A 22,720-nucleotide genomic window follows, 5' to 3' on the forward strand; every position below is an offset into this window, starting at 1 on the left:
GTAGTCATAGGTTTGAGGGCCTGAAGAAATCACTATGATCGTCTAGTCCAGGGGTGGACAAGACAGCACCTGTGGGTCTGATCTGTCCTGCCAAGCCAGTTGATCTGGCCCACCAAACTGGTTGATCCAGCCCTCAGCTCTTCTGCTGCTCCCCCAGGCCAATGGAAACCTGGGGACAGGAGAGAACACGAAGTCTCCTCCTGCCACCAGGGGCATGCGGCATCAGAGGGAACCACCAGTTGTTCAAACCCATGGGCAGTTCTCTCTAGGCATCATGCGCCGCCTGGCAGGGTGGGACCCAGGGGTGAAGACTTCATGCGCTCTCCCATCCCCAGGCAAATCAGGCTCTGTGGGCGGGGTAGCATGCAAAGTCTCCTGGCCCCACCCCTTCTGGGGTGGCCCGCAACCACTTCTGAAATTTAAGTGCCCCCCCTTTAAAATAATTGCCCACCCCTGATCTAGTCTCACCTTCTGCATAACACAAGCCGGATTTTACCTGGCAGTTCCTTCAGAGGAGGGAATTACTATTCAATAAAACATGCCAGCAATGCCAAGCTTCTTTGGAACTCATGGTTGAATGACCTTGTACATTTTAGAGAGACTTAGACTCCAGTTAAAAATTCTCATGTCTTACCTTTCCAACAAATGCAGTGAGTTGCCAACAAAATCCAAGATTAAGGGATTTGTCGATGTTCAAATGAGCAAAGGTCATAGAACCTGGAGTCATTGGGAGAGAAGGTATTGGACAGGTTGTGAAGCTGTTGTTGAAATTACAGGAGTGGGAGAAGTTAAATATCAGTGCAAGACAGCATCACTCTGGGTACGTCTAAACTACATGGCTCCATCGACGGAGCCATGTAGATTTGTTTTTTTGGCAAAGGCAAATGAAGCCGCGATTTAAATGATTGCGGCTTCATTTAAATTTACATGGCTGCCGCGCTGAGCCGACAAACAGCTGATCAGCTGTTTGTCCGCTCAGCGCGCTAGTCTGGACGCTCCCCTGCCGACATCAAAGCCCTCATCCCACGAGGAATAACGGGGCTGCCGACAAAGGGCTTTGATGTTGGCAGGGGAGCGTCCAGACTAGCGCGCTGAGTGGACAAACAGCTGATCAGCTGTTTGTCGGCTCAGCGCGGCAGCCATGTAAATTTAAATGAAGCCGCGATCATTTAAATCGCGGCTTCATTTGCCTTTGCCTATCTGTCTAATCTACATGGCTCCGTCGTCGGAGCTATGTAGTCTAGACACAGCCTCTGAGGCCTTAGATTATCTAGGGAGACGGGGCTAAGGTGGCAGAGGAGCCGAAAAGAGAATTGTTGCTGGTGACAACCGTTCTTAGGGTGGGAGTGTTCTGAACAATGAGCAAACAGGTGCTGTTCATTCAAACAATGAGGATCCATGAAGCATCCTAAATATTTACATGTTGAACCTCTCTAGTCTGACACACTCTGGTCCAGCAATATCCATGGTCTGACATGATCTTACTTAGCTGGATGTCCACTTACCATGCGGGTGGCCAAGTTTCTGGTGCTCTCATAAAGTTTGTTTACAGCCACAAGACCTGGCTCTCCAGTGTTCTGTGCTGTTCTGTAGCTCTATTTTTATCCCTACATGTCTTCCAGGAATCTCCATCTCTGGAGATATTTAAGAGTAGGTTAGATAAATGTCTATCCGGGATGGTCTAGGCAGTATTGGATCCTGCCGTGAGGGCAGGGGACTGGACTCGATGACCTCTCGAGGTGCCTTCCACTTCTAGTGTGTTATGATTCTAAGAGAGCAGCAAGCAGTGGAAGTGTTGGTAAAGCTGCTAGACAACATTGACCGCCCATGGTTTGGGAAATTCTCTTATTTGGCACCAGTCAGGTCCCGGGGGTGCTGGACTAAAGAAGTTGAACTTGTATCTTTAAAAAAACAAACGTGTGTGTGTGTGTGTGTGTGTGTGTGTGTGTGTGTGTGTGTGTACACTCTATAACCAGACAGAGAGTGGGGGTAACTTGGTACAGTTCCACTGAAATCAGTTGAGATTGACACCAGCTGAGCATCTGGCAGATGTCTGCAATTAAAAGGCAAGTAGTGTACACTGAAGAAATCATGGAAAGGTTTAATGTTTCACCAGGAAGCTGTCAGCACCACAAAAGCTCACAATTAGGACTTCAAAATAGGTAATGGCCTTCTTATGACATCTAAGTACTAGTGCTGCATCAAGCCTAGTTTATGAAAAGATCTCTGCTTTCACTGTACAGTCATGACCTATGCATTGTGAATAAGGAAGTCAGCAATAGCTATTTATTACTCCACTGCAGCTGTGGACTTATAACCCAGAGTGTCCACCCACCCAACCCCGTTATTTTGAAACCGTTTCAAAATAACGGGGTTGCTATAGCACAATAATGACCCCTCATTCTGCGAGGAATAATGCCTATTTCGAAATAGTGTGACTGTGAATGCTCAGTTGTTGTTGTTTCGAAATAATTGGCCTCCAAGGCTTCTCACAGCTACCCTGGTGGCTGCTCTGTCCATACCCCTCAAAACTCTATAGCTTCCCTTCTGCGGTATTGGCGGCCTTCACCACCTGTAGAATCATAGGAACATAGAATCACAGGCTCGCAAGAGCCCTCAGAAGGTCCCCCAAGTCCAAGCCCTTTCCCAAAGCAGGAGCAACCCCAACTAAACCATCCCAGGCAGGACTTTGTGAAGCCAATACTGAGACACTTCTAGGGATGGAGATTCCATGCCCTTGGGGAACCCATTCCAGTGGTTCGCCACCCTCCTAGTACAATAGTAAGAGAGTTAAACCTGAATGAGCATGTCCCTGGCAGTCGATCTTCCCATGCCAATCTGGTTCCTGACAGAGTGGTAGCTTTTCTGGCATGGCAAGCTCCCATGGGGCAATGGCAACGCATTTCTGGAGGCGGATGGTGGGTCACATGGGGGTGTTGTTTCGTCAGCAGGCAGGGGTGAGCCACTCAAATGCTCCGTGAAGGTGTCCGCTGCACGTGGAAGTTCTGGAGCCATTGCTGGTCGTCCCAGCGCTCCGTGGTCGTCCCAGCGCTCCGTGATGATGCAATCCCACCAGTTGGAACTGGGTTCCCAGCACCAGAAGTGGTGGTGCGTGGTGTACAGGGGAGAGTGGGTGAGGCTGTGCTGAATGAGGAGCACCTGGGTCCAAGTGAGGAGGTCCCCCATTCTGAGTGGGTTGTCATGGTCCTGGCACGGTCATGTGGGCAGCCCGCATAAACTGCACCAGGAGTTGCAGCGGGAGGTCTAAGAGCCTGGCACTGCTTTGCAGCAGGTCCAGCCCCGTGTTGGAAATTGGAGAAGATCCAGAGAAGAGCAACAAGAATCATTAAAGGTCTAGAGAACATGAGCTATGAGGGAAGACTGAAAGAATTGGGCTTGTTTAGTTTGGAAAGAAGACTGAGAGGGACCATGATATCAGTTTTCAAGTATCTAAAAGGATGTCACAAGGAGGAAGGAGACAAATTGTTCTCCTTGGCCTCTGTGGATAGAACAAGAAGCAATGGGCTTAAACTGCAGCAAGGGAGGTTTAGGTTGGACATTAGAAAAAAGTTCCTACCTGTCAGGGCGGTTAAACACTGGAATGAATTGCCTAGAGAGGTTGTGGAATCTCCATTATTGGAGATATTGAAGAGCAAGTTAGACAGACACCTGTCGGGGATGGTCTAGGTGGTGCTTGGTCCTGCCATGAGGGCAGGGGACTGGATTCGATGACCTCTCGAGGTCCCTTCCAGTCCTATGATTCTATGCTGTGGCAGCTACAACAGCAACCAGAGCATGTGGTGTGAATTTGCTGTCCCTCCAGGAGATAGGAAATTAAAAAGATTCTGAGACATGACTGTAGAGGGGAGCCCCTTTAAGCACGAGTCTCAGGAAGCAGCGGCAGGAAGTGACTGATGCCCTGCCCAGAGTGCTTCTAGGGAGCTTTAAATGTGATGCTGGCTCCAATCAGTGTGGACATGTTGTTTATTTCAATATAAACCTGCATTATTTCGATGGGACTTCGTAGTGTGGACGCGCTATTTCATAATAGTTATTTCAGTATTTTGAAATATATAACCTGGTAGTGTACAGAGAGCCTTAGGTCCCTAATTAAGGAGGAGCAGGGCTAACCAGGGAACACACGACAGTGTGCTTGAAATGGCTTGTGTTTTGTGGAAATCTGGCATTCAGTTACTTCGAAAAGGGATTTTTTTTTCTTCTAAGCTATATTTGTGCATTCAGAACTAATTATCAGGAGATATCTATGTATTTGTGTGTGTGTGTAATATATAGGCTTCCTGTTTGATTGTGAGATCTAAAGAACTGTTTATGAAAAGTTGGGGCAGGAATCCAGCCCCATGTGGGAGATACTTATTCCAGCCTCATCTTGGACATCAACTATGAGTGACTGTTAGCAAAGAAACTAGTCAGGCTGCACGAAAGAGATCACAGTACGTGTGTAAATCTGCATAATGTAATTGACGATCTTGGGAATGTGATCTTCAGCGGTAAAATCCCACTTTTGACAAAACAATAAAGTTAAAAAGGATTGTTGCATCATTAGGTTCCTAAATGTCAGAGGAACTTCAGTAAGTGCATCTTGGAGGAGGTAACTGTCCTTCCTCTCCTCTCTCCCCCCCTCCCCCCCCCCGCCCCAGCATCATTAGTTCCTTTCCTGGTTGCTTTTAGGGTGGTTTTTTCCCCCACATGGCCTGACTTGACAGGACAACAAATAGGCCTTTGCATCTGTACACATTTATTAGTGGATTTTATCATCTGACATCAAGGAAATCGAGTCTCATCTAAAGGTTTATGACTGTCCACATCTGTGGATTTTACTACCTTCCTTTCAAATAAACAACAGAAAAAAATGTTTTTGAAGAGCACGCATTAAGATTCAATTACCATTTGACATTTTGACTAAGAGGTCTTCAGCTATTTGTATAAGTACTTGTTAGGCATTTACTGAATGCCTTTTTTTTATTATTTTTTTAAACTCCCCGTTACCCCTAAAGAAAAAAAGGTGGTTTGTGGAGGGAGAGAAGGAAGAAATAAAGCAACAAATACCCTGGCAGAGAAAACTGAATAGCTATAGACCTTTGTGGGTTTGGTAGGTAGAAAGGACTTTTTCAGTGGGAGTATCAGCCTTCATAAAGGGTGAAATTCTGTCTCGACTCTCACCCATGGAACCCCCAGGGGTTGCAGTGAGGTTTGAATGGGAAAGAGGTTGGCTTTCTATTGCCTTGCACTTGTGTTTGTATTAGGGGAGATTTCAACATCTCCCTGCTCTGTGTGTGTGTCTTGGTTAGGAAAGCAGCTAAGAATGGCTGAATAAAAGCAAGGCCTGCATAATTAATGCACTTTCCAGTGTAGTCCCTATTTGGTCAGTCTCTGCACTGAAATCAGTGGACAGCCGGATTTGTAATCTGAGACCTGTATGTTCTACAGTGCCATTGCCCTGCGAGAACTAGATACATTCATGGATACTTATTAGCCAGGATGGGCATGAATGGTGTCCCTAGCCTCTGTTTGTCAGAGGCTGGAAATGGATGTAAGGAGAGGGATCACTTGATTACCTTTTTTTCTGTTCACTCCATCTGGGACATCTGGCATTGGCCACTGTCAGAAGACAGGATACTGGGCTAGATGGACCTTTGGTCTGATCCAGAATGGCCGTTCTTATGTTCTTAATTCATATCTGGCCCATGAATTGTGCTCCAGAGTCTGAGCTGTCGTTTTCATTAGAAAATTATACCTCTAGTCCACATGAATCCAAAGAAAACTTTGGAAACGCAATCTACTGTAAAAAGAGCCTATATTGTTTTCGGAGAAGCTGAAACAACAATTGCAATATATGAACTGCCCATTCATTTTATTGGGGTGTTTACCCTGGAACCTAAAGATGACTTTTTAAAAGTCAGCGTGGCTAACTATTCCACTGCTGGACTTCATGGTATTAAAAAATATCCTTCTAATGGGCTTTATTGCAAGTTGCTCCCACATCTGGTAAAAAGCTCCAATTATCTCCCTCCCGCCCACCCCAAGCTTCCACCCTGACAGCTTTTGTGATGTGGTTAGCCATTTTCAACAGAGCTAAGTGGAGGACGGAAGTTCCAGTCACAAAGGATTTTGGCCTTTTGCTTTCATTCTGAAACAATTCTTATCACTTTGACATGGTCAGAAAGTCTTTCAAAACAAAACAAGTATAACACAAAACCTTTACCAGTTTTGTATATTTGTTCCAAAAACATCAAACGAGGCATATTGGTATGGTTGGAACCTTCTTTTCCCCTGGTTTTCTTCCAAAATGAAATTCAGCTCAAATTGACCCAGTTTCATGAAGCATTTTCTTTGAGTCAGGGAAAAAAAAGGTTCCTCCAATACACGATTCTGTGGCCTAATTGAAAACTAAATATGTGGGAAGAGCATGGAATTAGTTGAATTTACTTTCTAAACAACACGGGGGTGGCTGCCCTGATTGTATGTTCTCACTTACCAAATTAAGGCCTCAGTTGTTGTTTTTTTTTACAAAATGTATCTGTAGCTGCTGCCGTATTTCCAGGTTGTTCACGAGATTGCAGGGGTGCCAAGGGACTTGGCCATAGAATTTAGGTTCAACTTGTGGTAATCACCCGGGGCCCAGTTCATTTACAACTTCTTTCAAACATTAATCTGCTTTACTGTTGGCAGATTGATGTATTTAGGCTGAGATTTTGAAATCCACCTAGAACAGGACCTCTGACTCTTTCCCATTTTAATAGAATTTGGCATATAAATCTCTTGGGTCCCTTTTGAAAATTCATAGAATCATAGAATCATAGGACTGGAAGGGACCTCGAGAGGTCATCGAGTCCAGCCCCCTGCCCTCAAGGCAGGATCAAGCTCCGTCTACACCATCCCTGACAGATGTCTATCTAACCTGTTCTTAAATATCTCCAGAGAGGGAGATTCCACCACCTCCCTTGGCAATTTATTCCAATATTTGACCACCCTGACAGTTAGGAATTTTTTCCTAATGTCCAATCTAAACCTCCCCTGCTGCACTTTAAGCCCATTACTCCTTGTCCTGTCCTCAGAAACCAAGAGGAACAAATTTTCTCCTTCCTCCTTGTGACACCCTTTTAGATATTTGAAAGCCGCTATCATGTCCCCCCTTAATCTTCTTTTTTCCAAACTAAACAAGCCCAGTTCATGAAGCCTGGCTTCATAGGTCATGTTCTCTAAACCTTTAATCATTCTTGTCGCTCTTCTCTGTACCCTTTCCAATTTCTCCACATCTTTCTTGAAATGTGGCGCCCAGAACTGGACACAGTACTCCAGCTGAGGCCTAACTAGTGCAGAGTAGAGCGGCAGAATGACTTCACGAGTTTTGCTTACAACACACCTGTTAATACAACCTAGAATCATATTTGCTTTTTTTGCAACAGCATCACACTGTTGACTCATATTCAACTTGTGGTCCACTATGACCCCTAGATCCCTTTCCGCCATGCTCCTTCCTAGACAGTCGCTTCCCATCTTGTATGTATGGAACTGATTGTTCCTTCCTAAGTGGAGCACTTTGCATTTCTCTCTATTAAACCTCATCCTGTTTACCTCCGACCATTTCTCTAACTTGCTAAGGTCATTCTGAATTATGTCCCTATCCTCCAAAGAAGTCGCAACCCCACCCAGTTTGGTATCATCTGTAGCTTTTCTGTGCCTAACTTCAAATACATATTTAGCCCCCTGAAGCCAATGTATCTTAGGTGGGTTTGAAAATGGTGCATAGGCCCTGAAGTGGCAAATCACCTCCATGATGCCGGCAACTACCTTCTTGTAACGAGTGAGGTCTTTGGCAAGAGCTGTCTTGTACCTGCTTCTCAGAGCCGTTCCATCCGTAGGATAATTTGGAGTGGTCACCACAGGTGCACTTTGGATTATTATCTATCAGACCAGGAGCTGAGGCACAGAGCAGGTGTCCATCCTAAGTTCATGGAGGTAGTTTGTAATAGCAGGATGTCTTACCCACAAGACCATGCTGTATTGTCAAGTCTCTGGGATATTTGTGAGTAAAAATAAAAAAACACATGGTTGCATGTCGGAATCAAGTGCTAGTTCTGTTGTAGAATTGGGGCCCTGAGACCCTCATGAACAGGAGCGTTGTCTGGGGCTGGAGTAAGTTTCCCAGCGTGATTCTACAAGACGTGAAGTTAACTGGTTTGGAGGAGTTTTGACACTGCAGGGCTATTTTTTTAAAAAGATCTAATGGCAGAGTTTAGAAACAGTTGCATTCTGGAAAGAATCAAGTATGTTTTCCCTACGCCAACTATTGCAAGCAAAGCTGATGCTGAGGTGAAAAAAGACAACCCGTGACAGTACCTTTCCATTTTCTAGCCCACTAGCCTTTCCCGGTCATTTGTCAGCCTTCGAATGAGCTCCCGATGCAAACTGTTACTTTGTTTTGCAAAGGGCTACCTTTTGGTCAGCTCAAAGAAGCCTCAGGAATATTGTACCCAGATGCACTTTTCTTTTCTTCAGTCTCATTAAGTTTATAAAACCCACAAATTTAGACCATCTGTCCTATAAATGTTTCTAAACTACACCAAGATGAAAAAGCAGTTTTCGTTTTTTGATATAAATGATCAGCAAACCAAACACAAAACCAGAGCAAAGCAAATATTTTCTTGTCATACATGCTTCCCAACCGTGACAGATGAACTGTTGTTCCTGATGTGTTTTTGGATCCAAATTTGGGAGAAACACACACACACACACACACACACACACACACACAGAGCATGATATGAAGAATTCTTGGAGTGGGGGTGAGGAGAGTTGCACTAAATGATGCCTCTGGACTACTTAAAGAAGCTGGGTTTTTTTCAGTTATTTTCCTTCAGACATACCCATTTTTTTTCTTCAGACATCCCCATTAGACTATTCTAGCAAAGCTACCTCAGGCATGGAATGTGTCGTACCAATCTCGTGTCGAGGTGTTCACACTTCTTCCCCCCCCATGTTAATCTGACAATATTTATTACCTGTGTATGAGAGTCCAAATGTGGCTGATGCATCGTAATGAAGAGAGATTGTTCCCTGGCCAGAGCTGACAGGTGGAATTAAAGTCAGGACGTTGTTGGTGGAAGAACACAATGGGGACTAATGTACAAGGGGGACTCAGTAGAATGAATGGTAGAGAATGGAAATCTCGCTTGAAACCCTTTTCCTGGTGTTTCCATGGACACGGCAGATTCTTGGTATAAATCCACTAGGAATGAGAACCCACTGCTTAACTGAAATCCTTTGCTTTGGTATTTAGAACTAAGTGAAAAAAGAAATTAGCTTGATTCGGTCCAACAGCCTTTGCAACTTACATTTTCAACACACCCAGATCTACACTCCGTGGGCCAGGTCTTCAGCAAGGCCGGATTTAGGAAAGCCACTTTATCCAGGACACCAGGTGAGCACATGCTTAAATACGGTCTTGAACAGTGATTTATTAAAGCATGTGCTTAACTTCTTTTCTTGGTCAGGAGTGAACTGGCCTGTGTTGATTTACATCAGCTGATGATTTGGAAAGAATATTACAAGCTCGTGTGTATGTGTATTTTATATATGCTGAGCATTCCCAGCCCCCACTGACATTAATAAATGCATCCAGTCCTCTGCATCTCTGGAACTCAAGCCCTCAAATTTTAATACTGCTCTTCTGTGTATTTTATTTTTTATTTTTTTATTATTTTTTAAATTTTTTGTATTTTATTTTGCAGGTGTGTGTGTGTGTATAACTATGTGTTCAATTTGGGCTATGTAGACATCCCCGTAAATGTCATGCAGGTAATTAGATGTCTAATTGAGCTATTCTCGCCATTATTTGTACCTGCAAAAGGTTGGGTACAAAATCTAGTCCACATTATGCTGGGCTTAAAAACAAGCTGTGATCAACAACTCCTGTCACCTCTCGGGTCTTTCCTCTTTACCTCTTGTGTTAGCCCAGCCCAGTGGTTGTCCAATTTACTGTGACTTAGTTATTCAAAAGTCTCAGAGGGGCAGCTGTGTCAGTGTGTAACTTTACACACTAGTCCTATGGCACCTTAGAGGCTAACAAATATATTTTATCATGAGCTTTCGTAGGCAAAACCCACTTCTCCAGATGAGCTGGACTGGATATAATAGGAACCCAAAATGTATACCAGAAAAGGAAGGGGGAAGGGATTATCTGTCAATATTAGTACTGGTGCTAATGAGGCTAATTGAGTGGGCTGGAAGGGTCCCATACTTAGCTTTTGATGTAAATGAGCTGTTAAATGCATGGAAAACTGGCTTTATAATGCAACATCCGGTTAATGTCTTTGTTCAAGCCCAGTGATTATGATGATTAGCTATAGCCATCATATCTGCATTCAGAGCTCCCTCAGGTATGTTAAAGGAGTCTGACTCAATGCCAAGGTGTATGTCTGCTATATAAACAAACTTGCAAGTTAATTCAAATATAAGTTGGATGAGTCTTTCCTTTGACTTCTGTGGACTTTGAATCGGGCCCTGTATCCTACAAGCCCTCCTGGCTTCTATGATTCTTCTGATGAATGCAACTATTCTTATATTTGCTTGCTAGTATTTTATAGGAACAACAATTTCATCATCAGACTAAAATTGTAGATTGCTTTCTTCCCCTCTCCTGGTATCTACTAACTTTTGAACTAGCGTGAGTGTTTGTGTCTGAATTCACTGCTGAATTGCCCTGCTAATCTGCCAAACTCATCAACCAATCAGCAACTCTTGATAAATCAGTTATTTTTTGGCACAAATCTTTAGAAGCCAAGGGGAGGAAAGGAAAAGAAACTTTTTAGAATGAAGGGGAAAAACACACAAAGGAACCCTTTTCCAAGAGATTTGGAGAAATCATTAACTCTACAAAAAATGTTTGAAATACAAATTGTCAGTGTTCCTTTTCAAGGTTTGTGAAAGGTCAGCATGTAACAGGTTAGCCAGTGAAACTTTTCTGTTCGTTCACTTACAAAAGTAAACAGGAAATGTTGCATTTTCATTCCATCGAACAGGAACCAACTACGGTGCTTCATTATTTTATGGCATTTTTTTTCTTTTGTAACAGAAACACAGTGAATGCATTTTTATTCATTTCACTGTTATGGGTGAATCTGATTTGGGGACATTTCTATAGCTAAGGGCATCACTGTGTTTATTTAAGTAAAGCTTTTGAGAACAAAATTTCTGGATGAAATTTTGGGTTCACTTCCTAGTGGACAATCATCCAGAATCTAAAAAGTTACCTAACATGGGTTTTTTTTGGGAGAGGTGATGTATGTAGCGCAGTCTGATTATGAAAAGGTGTTGGCATTTGGAACACCACTGAAGCTTTCTGATTGGTTAATAGTGATGTCATCTAATTACCAGTAATGCCCAGCTGCACACAGTAGAACTAACCTATTTGATGTCAATCCCATGCCATTTGTGGTGGTGCATTTTTTTTTTTTGGAGGAGTATTTTTGTTGGACTAAAAAACTTACTACAAGAATTTAATGAATCTGTAAAATGTGAAGGATTATACATTATAAGCATCTCGGTCCAAATGCGTTTGCCTTGTCCCTGGTAGACATCTGACCATGTCTAGTGAATTGTGCATTCATAAGGCCAAATACCAACATCCTTAGTTCAGTTTTACTCTGGCAAACTCTTGCTCTCCCTCTAAGTGAAGCTGTTAAAATACTAGGCAAGTTTCTTCATAACTGTAGTTTTCTGTGCTTATTCTTCTTACATCCTCTGGAAACCTGGACATTTGACCTCAAATTGAGGCCACTTGCCAATATTGACCTAATTTAATCTACACTTACAAGTTTTACCACCCTAATTATATTAGCCTAGTTAAAATAGCATCTCCCTATCCTTAGCATGGACACAGTTATATTGTTATCACAATACATATGTTGGTATATTACAAGTTGTTGAAATGAAATAAGCTATACCAGTATAAAAGTGCTTTATTCTCACATGGTTGTGTGTATGACTGTTTGTGGGAAGAACAAATAAACACACAAATTCCCATCTTTGTCTGACATAGTAAGATCCATCAAACTTTTAATGTGTGGCCCAAACCTTAGAGCTGTGTCTACACTGGCATGAATTTCCGGAACTGCTTAAAACAGAATACTATTCCGTTTTCAGTTTTTCTGGAAAAGGAGCAGCTACATTGGCAGGCTGCTTTTCCAGAAAAGCCCTTTTTCCGGAAAAGCGTCTGTGGCCAATGTAGATGCGCTTTTCCGGAAAAGACTACTGGGCTGTCTACACTGGCCCATTTCTGGAACAGTGTTCCGGAATAAGGACTTATGCCCGAGCGGGAGCAGAATAGTTTTTCCAGAATAGCGGCTGATTTTGTACAGTAGAGCGTCATTGCTTTTCCGGAAATTCAAGGGCTAGTGTAGACAGCTCGCAGCTTATTCCGGAAAAGCGGCTGATTTTCCGGAATAAGTGGCCCAGTGTAGACACAGCCTAGGGTTTTATTCTGCTACCCATCAACATAGTATCTAGGCACCTACCTTTTAAAAATCAGTTGCAATAGCCAAGTTCCTGGTAGGTTGCATGGAATCTCTGGGTCTTTCTCCTCTTTGGGGGTCTCAACTCTGTTCCATAAAGGGTTCTGGTTTGGGGTTTTTTAAAGTGTTTATTGATTTCAGCTCTTTACGGATGGTAGAAGGTCTGGGATAGAAGGAGATGGTGGTGGTCCTCTTAAGAGATTCTAGAAAGCGGTGGGAATGGGAAAACTCTGTGCTTAGGTGTTTATGGCATGATCCTTGGGGCTCAGACCTGTCCTTTTAAACACACATGTATGTAACACGCTGACAAAGTGACATCATTTGATCCAATGGCTGAATTGCCTAAAGTGGTTTGAGTCTGGTACTCCTTCATAAGAGTGGCCATACTGGGTCAGCCCAGTGTCCTGTCTTCCAAAAGAGACCAATGCCAGATACCCCAGAGGGAATGAACAGAACAGGGAATCATCAACTTATCTAGTTCTTTTTTGAACCTTGTTAAAATCCTTTGTCTTCACAACATCCTCTGGCAAGGAGTTCCACAGGTTGACTGTGTGTTGCATGGAGAAATATTCCCTTTTGTTTGTTTTAAATCTGCTATCTATTAATTTCATTTGGTGACCCCTAATTCTTATGTAATGGGAACAAGTAAATAACTTTTCCTTATTCACTTTCTCCACACCAGTCATGATTTTATAGATCTCTATCATATCCCCCCTTAGGGCATGTCTACATTAGGAAATGATTTTGAAATAACTTATTTCAAAATAATAACTCCCAAACTATTTTGAAATACCGTGTCCATATTACATGGAAGCCCCAAAATTAATTGGAGGCAGGCTCCCTTAATGTGGATGCGCTGTCTTGACTTAGAGCCTCAGGAAGCATTAGGGAGTAATTACTGTCACTCTGGGGAGTCGTTATTTCGAAATAGCAAGAGTGGAGCATCCACACTACCGCTATTTCAAAATAACTTCTTCGAAATAAGTGTTGTTCCTCATGAAAAGCAGAAATTATTATTTTGAAAGAACCAGCCCTTTATTTCTAAATAATGAGCTGGGAGTGTGGACGCTCGGCTCGTTATTTCAAAATAAGGGGAGTTTTATTTTGAAATAACTCCCTAGGGTAGACCAGGGCCTAGTCTCCTCTTGTCAAAGCTGAAAAATCCCAGTCTTTTTAATCTCTCTTCATATGGCAGCCGTTCCAAACGCCTCATCATTTTGTTGCCCTTTTCTGAACATTTTCCAATGCTAAGATGCCTTGTTTGAGATGAGGTGACCACATCTGTATGCAGTATTCAGGATGCGGGTGTAGCACCGATTTATAAAAAGCAATAAGATATTCTGTCTCATTCTCTGTCCCTTGACTATGACTCCTAACATTGTGTTGGCTTTTTTGACTGCTGCTGCACATTGAGTGGATGTTTTCAGAGAACTATTCACAGTGACTCCAAGATCTCTTTTATGAGTGGTTATAGCTACATTTAGCCCTTGTCATTTTGCATGTATAGTTGGGATTTATATTTTTCCAATGTATGCATTACTTTGCATTTATCAACATTACAATTCATTTGACATTTTTTTGCTCAATCATTTAGTTTTGTGAGATCCTTTTGAAGCTCTTTATAATCTGTTTTGGTTTTAACTATCTTGAACAGTTTAGTATCATCTGCAAATTTTGCCACTTCACCGTTTACTCCTTTCTCCAGATCATTTATGAATGTGTTGAACAGAATTGGTCCCAGTATGGACCCCTGTGGGACTCCATTCTGAAAACTGACCATTTATTCCTGTCCTCTGTTTGCTATCTGTTAACCATTCTCAGTCCATGAGAGGACCTCTCCTCTCATCCCATGACAACTTACTTTACTTAAGAGCCTTTGGTGAAGGACTTTGTCAAAGGCTTTCTGGAAATCTAAATGTTCAAATATAGCATACACTTAATTGCTAGTCTAATTGTTATTTGTGTACTTTAAGTGCACGCTTGTAACCCTGATTCAACAAATCACGCATCAGCAGCATGTGGAGTAGACTGCATTGCTAAATATATTTCTGTAATACTCGTCAATAGTGTATATTGGCCCCTATTGTGATTATCAACCTATAAATACGTAGGTTAGAATGAATGATACGTTACTAGGATTGGAACACCAAAACTAACAGCATTTGCCAAATGTCATAAGATCTTTAAAGCCACATTTTCTGCTGATCTATATCAAGGTGGGACCTACTTATACCACGAACACCCCACATTGGCACCAACACTAGCCCGCAATCCACCAGTTCATTCAAAAGGTGATATTTGCACAGGTTTACCCTGGTTCCATATTAATGGAAAATGCCTGAAATAGTATATGTTTTGTCATCTATTTGCCTCCTTGTGTTAAAGTGCATGTGTGATTCTGGTTGCCAAAGACAGGACCTAATCCAATGCCTCTCGAAGTCATTGGAAAAACTCCCATTTGACCGCCAGCGAGTTTTGGATCTGGCCCAGTGCATAGAAATCCACTCCTCCTAAAGGACAATGAAACATCCCTTCACTTTCCTTCTCGCCCAAAAAACTCCAAGCGGAGAAATTGTGCTGGGATCTCTACTTGGAGAGAATATTTTCATCCTTGAGCAATCTCCCTTTTCAGCTCTGCTCACCTTCCAACAGAGAGGATCATTTGCCTTGTTTTATTTCATGCAACCCTTGGTATTCTCTAGTCCTTATTTGTATAGAGAATGTACTTAAGGTTTTCCTTCTAAAGCACTAAAAGGAGAAGGTGAAATGTTGGTTAAATATGTTGAGCTAATTTATTTGTACACTCCCAAAACAACAGAAAACTAGAAGAGCAGTTGTTTGATAGTTAAAAGCACAGGACAATGACTGATAAATGAATGGATCTTAAGGCCAGAAGGGACCAATGCATAATACAAGCCCTAGAACCTCCCTAGTAATTCTTGCAGTTAAAGGAACTGTTGTTTCCTACTGCATTGGTAATATGATGGAGCCAAATAGCTTGTGGTTAAACTAGAGTTTCTCTTAGGTCCTTAAATCAACGTTGAAAAACTGTGTAAGAGTTATTAAATTTATTGCTTCCTTTGGTACGATTCCACTGTTAAAGATAAAATGAAATTAAAATATTTTAGTACCAATCTTTTCTATACTTTTGTGTGCTAGATTAAATAGCTCCCTAGATTCATATCTTTCCCCAATGTAAGTGCTGCAATGGCAGGGGTGGTGCTAGAATACACAGTCTAACAGATTTCTTTCATAGTGTGTGAGGAAGATTTTGGTGCTTGTAGACTTGATCAGTTCACTCACCTCTTACCCTTCTCTCTGACAAACGAAATAGACGGAGGTCCTTAATGCTCTCATTGTACGGCTATTTTTCCAGACACAAATCATCCTTTTCGCTTGTCTCTGAATAGTATACAATTTAACATTCTTTGTTGAGACTGGACACCAGAATAAGATGCTGGATCCCAGCAGTGGTTTCACCAATGCTGGTTACAGACATTTTCTCCCCTTCCTACTCTACTCTCCTTGTTTATACAACTGAGCAGCTAGAATTAACAGGTTCCTATTTTAATGAAGTTCACAGCAAGGTTAATAGCTCAGAAACTATTAGCATTAGTTAGGAGAGAAGCAAATGAACACTAAAACATGTAAAAAGAAGGGTACAAATTCTTGTCAGACTTTCAGGTTCTGATTAGTCGTTTTTTATGAGAAACAGCTGTGGATTAGCGCACAGTGATCAGAGACCATAAGCAACCTGTTAAGGCCATTTTGCACAGTCCCTTTGAAATGTTTAAGTTTATAGGGTGTTAGTGCAGGCTAGGGCATGAACTGACTGAGCTTTATTTTAATGTCTGCTTTAATTACAAAGAGACAGATCCTGAGCCAGCTGAAATTGGTACAGCTCTACAATGGGAGCTCGTTCATTTCAATGGGAATTTATGTGGCTAAACCTCCTGGCTAGCAATGAAAACATTAACCTAAATCTCTCAAATTTATGACCTTCCAAACGCTATGGCTACGTCTATACTATGAGTTTTCTCGGCAAAAAATATGCTACTGAGGGACTCATTTGCATGAGTCATGATTTCATTTGCATATTTTCTGCGGATCTGTTTTTTCGCTAGGATTTTTGTGCAAAAACAAGCAGTGTGGACATTTTATTTTTGCGCAAAAAACCCTCTTCCTGCAAGATCCTTATGCCCCAAAAAAGGTTTACCGATCTTTTACCACAACTCTTCCCTTCACAGATATTGGATTTCCAGAGTGGGGACAGATGTAATTCTGTTAACTCCCATTTCAGACATTCCATAACATTGTGCATCAGATGCTTAGATAAGAAGTGTGTCCACTGATTTATAATGATTCCATCTTCTTACATCTGTAGTACAAGGAATTAACTGTAAAGTTGCTGTCCAGTAAAGGTGTATGTAACAGGGCTGAGCTAAATTTTCAGGGTGTAGCGCTGTTGGGAATGAAAAATGTAGATTTTGTGACAGCAAAAGATGCAAATTTTGCTCAACTGTTGTGTTTTGGACTCCTCTTTCCACCTCCACCCTTCTAATAAAACCACAAAGAATCAAACCTTTTCATGTTTGTTTTGAAAATGGAAAAAACTATGGTGTGTTTATTTGAAACAACTTTTCCAAATACTTATTTTTTATGGACAAAACTTTAGAACATGGCAACAACATTCTGATTTTGTCCAAACAAAATATTTGGCTTGATCATCAATTAATTTTAACTTCTCAGTTTTCCGAAAATAAGGAAGTTTTTCAGTTTTGGCCCAGCCTGCAACAATTTCTTTCTTGACACTTTGGAATGGCCAGTGGATTTGGCAGGGACAAACCTTGGTGGCGGGGATGAAGCTAAAAAAGGGGAGTATAGTACAGACACTGACTTTTTCTTCTTTCTGGGTCGGTGTGCCACTTCCGGTCCGTCCTGAGCCCCACCCCCACTCCATCATTTCCCTCATGGCGCCACTTCTGCTCCACTTCACACTGCTGAACAGCTGGTTGGCAGGATCTGCCTGCACTTGATTGGCTGGTGGGTGCTCTGTACCCCCTTTTTTCTCCCCATTAATCTTCCAGCTCTGGAACGTCCCACAGAGACAGCATGTAAGTCCTAAAGCTACAAGGCCAAAGCCTCTGCATCTTTTTTGCTTAGCTTTTTATGCGAGTTCCTGGAGTTCCCCTTCTTCTGTGGAAAGGAAACATGATCACAGCTCGGTGTACTTGGGAAAGCATTACAGCAAATACAGAGAATTCATTAGTAAAATGAAAAGCAGATTTTTTGGGGTCCATTGGTGATTTAAAAATACCAGGAAACATCATTTGGGATGGACCAAAACCAAACGCTTCTCAAACCTTTGGCAAATTTGAAAAGTAAAATAAAAAAAATCCGTTCAGGTCCAACCAAATGTTTTGTTTTGATATTGGCCATTTTCTAAAGTTTTGGCACGTGCGTTTGTGCTGCGGTGCGACGCCGTCATTTCTGCCCGTGAAAAAATAACATTGCATGACGGATCAAAGACCCGATTTTCTTCTATATGATGTTGATGTAAATGAGGAGCAACTCCACCGAAGTCTTGGGAAGTCTATTGGTGTAACTTATGCAGCTGCAAGTTTAAAAACAGGTTGTGTGAGGAAAATTATGACCCAAACCTTTCAAATTACTGATAATTACCCCCATGACAACTTGCAGTTTTTCATCAACCACAGAAACATACAAAGAAAAACTTTGCTTTGCAGAGTGAGGTGATACATTTCATTGAAGACAGTGATATTTTGTTGTGTGGAGAAACAGAGATATCGGGGTTAAAAGCCTCCCTCCGCCCCTTCCTTTGCTCTCTGCTTGGCAGATATCCACTCTTTGGCCCTTGCCACCAGGTTCTCCCCTGAGGATGGCATTGCATAGTGTGCAGATGTAACCCTAATATCTAGTGTGGTTCACTGCCATATGGAGTGGCACTTAGACCACTTACAGTGAGAGATAAGAACAAGGGAGCTCTACAGCTTAAGCTGAGAATGAGCTGGTTTTCAGCTCAAGTGGTAGACGCTCCTACAGTAAGCGCCAGATGTCCCAGGTTCAAATCCACCTGATGGCAGTTACACATAACTCTAGGGAATCGTTAACCTGGGTTTCTCTTGGGACACGGTGATTGATCATGCTTGCCCAGGCTGTGTCAAATCAGATCAAGGCCACAGCCTGCTGCTAGAACCAAGACTGAGGAACATCAATCCCCCTCCCATACAGAATGGGAAGCAACTGTCTAGGAAGGAGCACAGCAGAAAGGGAACTAGGGGGTCATAGTGGGCCACAAGCTAAACGTGAGTCAGCAGTGTGACACCGTGGCAAGAAAAGCAAACGGCATTCTGGGATGCATTCACAGGAATATTGTGAGCAAGACGTGAGAAGTGATTCTTCCACTCTACTCTGTGCTGGTTAGGCCTCCACTGGAATATTGTGTCAGTTCTGGGTACCACATTCCAAGAAAGTTCTGGAGAAGGTCCAGAGAACAGCCAACATGATGAAAGGTCTAGAAAATGTGTGCTATGAGGGAAGAGTGAAAGAATTGGGCTTGTTTAGCTTAGAAAAGAGAAGACTGAGGGGGGACATAACAATTTTCAATTATCTAAAAGGGTGTTACAAGGAAGAGAGAGGAAAAGTTGTTCTCCTTGGCCTCTGATGATAGCCTCTGATGATAGGACAAGAAGCAATGGGCTTAAACTGCAGCAAGGGAGGTTTCGGGTGGACGGACATTAGGAAAAACTTCCCTAACTGTCAGGATAGTTAGACACTGGAATAAATTGCCTAGGGAGGTTGTGGATCTCCATCATTGGAGATATTTAAGAGCAGGTTAGATAGATCATATATCAAGCATGATAGATGGTGCTTGGCTCTGCCATATGGGCGGGGGACTGGACTTGATGATCTCTCAAGGTCCCTTCCAGTTCTAGTGTTCTATGATTTGCACCTTTTGAAGCTACCAAGGGCAAGTGGGCCTTTCTGTGATAATTTGTCTTCTGGAGAAGTACTATGGAGCATCCTTACACAGACTTGCTATTTTGAAGGTGCTGAATCCTTCTGGTAGAGAATGCAGCATTAATGCAGAGCTACTGGAGTGTAGTGGGGTATCTATCCCACATTGGCCCTGAAACGGGAGCTGAAGGGCTCAGTTAGGACACTGGGTGGCAACGACAGAGGGAGCCAGGCTCAATTAAGGATGAAACCTCTTCTAACTTCCTACAGAAACCACAGAGGAGTGAGGAAAGGGGTACTGCTTAAATACACTTTTTTTTTTTACCAAAGATGTTAGATTTAGCCAATCTTCTGATGCTCATCAGAATGAAGCCTGGAACTTCCTCCATTCCCAGTATTAATCTCTTCTGTGTGTTATGCAGCTTTTAGAGTCACGGCTCAATGTGCCTCTAATAAAACACAGGCTGAACCTCTCTAGTCTGGCATCCTTGGGACCTGATTGGTGCCGAACCAGAAAATTTGCCAAACCGTGGGAAGTCAGTGGTATCTAGCAGCATTACTAACACTTCCACTGCTTGCTGGGCTCTCAGAAGACATTTAGGGGTAAATTAGAGCTAAACAGCAGCACAGAACATTGAGAGCCAGGACTGGTGGCTGTAAACAAACTTTATGGGACCGTGGGAAACTTGCCCACGCCCATGATAAGTGGAAAGCTGACTAACTAAAATCATGCTGTACCATGAATGTTGCTGGACTAGAGAGATTCAACCTGTATCAGTAATATCGTCTATGAACTTCGTAAACCAATCTTTTTAAAAACTACAATTTGCACCTTTGCTCATTGCTAAAACTCAGCTTGTGTGAACACTGTTTGTTGGCACTTTAGCTGACAAAATACTTCCCCTCTTCAATGAGTGGGTTTCACTTTGTCAGCAGGAGAGTGCACGGCGTTCCTTATCTCAGCAGAGCTTTATTCTTCATGTGCTGAAAGGTTAAACACTGGTGAACAACAAAAATTTGTCAGTCGTGTGTGAGTGTAGACGTACATTCAACTGCCAGATAGTTCCCAGAGCTTTGAGAGGGGAGGGGCAAATACCTGCAGGACAGCAGAGATCAAAACGCTGAGCAGAGCCATTAGGGTAGGCATTGTGGGATACCGGCGGGAGCCATAGTTCTGTCAACAAAACAAACAGCAGCATCCACACTGGCTCTTTGTTGCCAATAAAAAAGGGTGAAAAAGTCTCTTGTAAGATTTTCATAAGTGGGAAAAGGGGGAAATTATCTTGTATGAGGTAAAGGTTTTTTTGGTCACTGAAACTGCAGGTGTTTAACAACAAAAGGTTGCATTGCAGGGTGTACACAGTTTTTGGTGACAAAACTTGGTAGAGTAGACATACCAGAGAGGTGAGTGTATTTGAAAAATCTAGCCACATATTTCAGGGTCTAAAAGATAACTGTTGGGATCTGAGTGGTTTTAAAAATCTGTCCCTTTGTGGGTAGCCTGAGGGGCAGCCTGGGAAAGCAACTATTGACGGAATTACAGCAACATGGAGTAAGTCCATATTTGCATAGCTGCACAATGAGCATTGGACTCTCTGGGCTCACCTAGACTACGCCAAAGTGCCGAAAGAGGATATGCAAATTCCGTGGGACATTCCGTGGGAATTTGCATATCTTTTTCTGATCTCACTTTCAAAAGCAGAACTTTTGAAAGTGAAAATAATTTGGACGTGGCGTTTTCGGCAACCCTCTTCCCCCCCTTTTTTCGAAAAGCTGCATAAACCTCATTTTTTGAGGAAAAGCAGCTTTTCGAAAAGGGGGAGGATTCACCCAAAAAGCTGCATCCAAACTACTTTCACTTTGAAAAACTCCATTTTCAAAAGTGAGATTAGAAGAAGATATGCAAATTCTCACAGAAGATATGCAAATTTTGTTCTCTGTTGTACAACCGCAGTAGTATCCTTTCTAGTGTTCTTACAATGGTTTGTCTCCACTAAAAATCAATCAACTGTCTGACTATTCAGTGTGAATTCAGCCCTGCAAAACATGAGGTTGAACATATGATGATAAAAAGTGCAATTTTTTTTTTCCAAAAAATAATTGATATCTTTGCAAAAACCTTTAATGCACTTGCTTTGGTTGAATTGCGAATGTTAGAACTTGCATGTCATTTTAAAAGTTATAACTTTTAAAAAATTATTAGATCTCACCCTTTATTTTAGACAAATTCTAATCCTGATGGATTTTTGCTTTCAGGTTGTTTCATTCTTATTTATTTTCCTTTGCAACGCAGTGTGGCGTGCAAAGATATGTGCAAACTAAACGAGGAAAGAACAGATTGTCTAATCAGCTGTAACATAAGCTTCCTAGCCATGAAATCAGCAGGACCAAATGTTTCCTATATGGCAGCAGCTGAACAGTCTCATTCCAAAGTCCCTCAAGGAGAGAGAAAGCAGCCTCTGGATTATTAGAGTTAAAAGGCCGTTTTCATTCATCTTCAAACAAAGCGTCATAGAAGCTTGTACCTGCACACCTGCAGCTGTGTTCTAATCCGATCTTTCCTGTTATACCTGCCAAAAAATAGATCTTGACAATAAATCCAGAAGAAGCTGGTGTGATTTAGAAGAAAATAACTATGCCTCATGTCTCTTGTGTGTGTTCAGTATCGGGAAGGGAAGGGGAAACTAAACTATCCCAAGGTGAGCTTGAGGGAAGATGGGGGTAAGATTCTGATCTCAGGAACAGTGGGGGTGAATGTGGAATAACTCTGTTCATTTTGTTGGGGCTCCTTTGAACAGACACAAGTTTTTTTCAATAGAAAATGGCTCTTTGGACAATTTTGTGGGTGTGTGAAAACATGAGGATTTTTGTGGGGAAAAAACCTGTTAGGGTATGTCTACACTACCCTCCTAGTTCGAACTAGGAGGGTAATGTAGGCATACCGCACTTGCAAATGAAGCCCGGGATTTGAATTTCCCGGGCTTCATTTGCATAAACTGGGCGCCGCCGTTTTAAAATCCCTGCTCGTTCGAACCCCGTGCCACGCGGCTACACGCGGCACGAACTAGGTAGTTCGGACTAGGCTTCCTAGTCCGAACTACCTAGTTCGTGCCGCGTGTACGGGGTTCGAACGAGCAAGGATTTAAAAATGGCGGCGCCCAGTTTGTGCAAATGAAGCCCGGGAAATTCAAATCCCGGGCTTCATTTGC

The 22,720-nt window shown here is 42.4% G+C and overlaps 1 long non-coding RNA gene across 2 annotated transcripts in view; it reads left to right on the forward strand.

Annotated features, from left to right (window-relative positions):
• The window catches only part of LOC142827697 (uncharacterized), a 69,123-nt gene extending 46,998 nt beyond the window's left edge, over positions 1–22,125 (forward strand). For both annotated transcript variants that reach the window (XR_012902412.1, XR_012902411.1), the window contains exon 3: positions 21,768–22,125. This is a non-coding gene — a long non-coding RNA (uncharacterized LOC142827697). The remainder of the gene's footprint in view (positions 1–21,767) is intronic.
• Positions 22,126–22,720: the final 595 nt, after the last annotated feature.

This window comes from Pelodiscus sinensis, chromosome 3, assembly GCF_049634645.1.
Source record: "Pelodiscus sinensis isolate JC-2024 chromosome 3, ASM4963464v1, whole genome shotgun sequence".
Taxonomy (NCBI): Eukaryota; Metazoa; Chordata; order Testudines; family Trionychidae; genus Pelodiscus; species Pelodiscus sinensis.